Source organism: Pteropus vampyrus, unplaced genomic scaffold, assembly GCF_000151845.1.
Source record: "Pteropus vampyrus isolate Shadow unplaced genomic scaffold, Pvam_2.0 Scaffold557, whole genome shotgun sequence".
Taxonomy (NCBI): domain Eukaryota; kingdom Metazoa; phylum Chordata; class Mammalia; order Chiroptera; family Pteropodidae; genus Pteropus; species Pteropus vampyrus.
The window spans coordinates 119,033-120,391 of record NW_011889338.1 but is presented as its reverse complement, the minus strand read 5'-3'; positions in this window follow the sequence as shown (position 1 = coordinate 120,391).

The window sequence follows — 1,359 nt, the reverse complement described above, 5'->3', positions numbered from 1 at the left end:
TATCCATCCATGTGCACTTATATGTTTACGTACATAACGTTATTTCCTGATTTGACTCTTCCAGGCTGTAACCGGTTTAACAAGTGTTCTCCTATCAAAAATGAGTTCTTACCGAAATCAGTTTCAGCTGCTTGCTGCTTGGGAGCCAATAATTGAGAGAAAAGGGTTGGTGTCGGGAAAGTAGGTTTATTCAAAAGCCAGAATCCTGAGAAGATTGTAGACGGCTGGCATAAAGACCATCTTCCTTTTTCAGTGCCCACAGGGGTTATTATAGGAAGGGGGCTGAGTAAAGGACAAGGGAGAAATTCTAAGCCTCATCCTGGAGGGGAGTGAGAAGGTCTCTGGGCCAGCTATCTTGTCTTCTTAGCCTTGGCTTGTTTCTCAAGCCGCCTGGCAAGGAGGTAAATGGAACAAAGGAATTAGCAAGGAGTGGGTGAGGAGTTCCTCTTTCAGGTGTGAGCCTGTTAAACTATCCTTCACTTCCTGCTCCGATAAGCAATGTGGAGCTGGTCCAGCAGAGGTCTGGTTTGTCTTATTTATTAGTAGGGCCTTTTGCAGTCCGTCTTCTGGCCCAGAAATGTCTGGGAATCGTTAGCTTCCTTTGAAGTCTGTTCCTGGGGTTCTCAAGCAAGCAAGCTCTTTACCTACAAGTTACACATTAGTTAAAAGGCATTTTTATGTACATTGAAATGAGAATAAAATTGTATGGACAAAAAGGGGGGAAATCGTTACAATCATAAAACTACAATAAAACTATGACAATCATAGATACAATTTAAAGGACAAAAATGGTTACAATGTTACATTATGAGGTTATAATCATAAAGCTACAATAATCACAGTTACAGTTTGACAAATTTGATTATTGTTATATGTTAAAATACTTGTACTTTCAGAGATGACAAAGGGAATTTTGATTTTGTTTCCATTCACCGTTATTTTTAATGAAATTGCACAATGTTTATTACTAGTCGAAGTATGGAAAGTCTACTTAAAGTAGGCACAAGCCACAATGCTGGGGATTAAATCTCCACTTTGCATCTTACTGGTTATGTGACTTTAGGGAAGGCATCTCACCTCCCTGGACCTCAAAACCCTCAGAGATGAAGGTCAGGATCACCCCAACAGTTAATCCATCTGGACTAGCTGATATATTATTCAAAGTTGAGGAGAATTGAGAGTGCATATTAGAGGAAAAGGACACTGAAGGTCAGTTCTGACCGCGAGACCACCTACAGTGGCAGAAGCTCTAGTTCTTCCCACAGACCCTCCTCTTTTTAGTGCCTCTCACTCACCCTCTCCTCTGAAAAAGACCCATTGAAACCACAGAAAAGTTTTGCCCCAAAATTAGGCAAAATA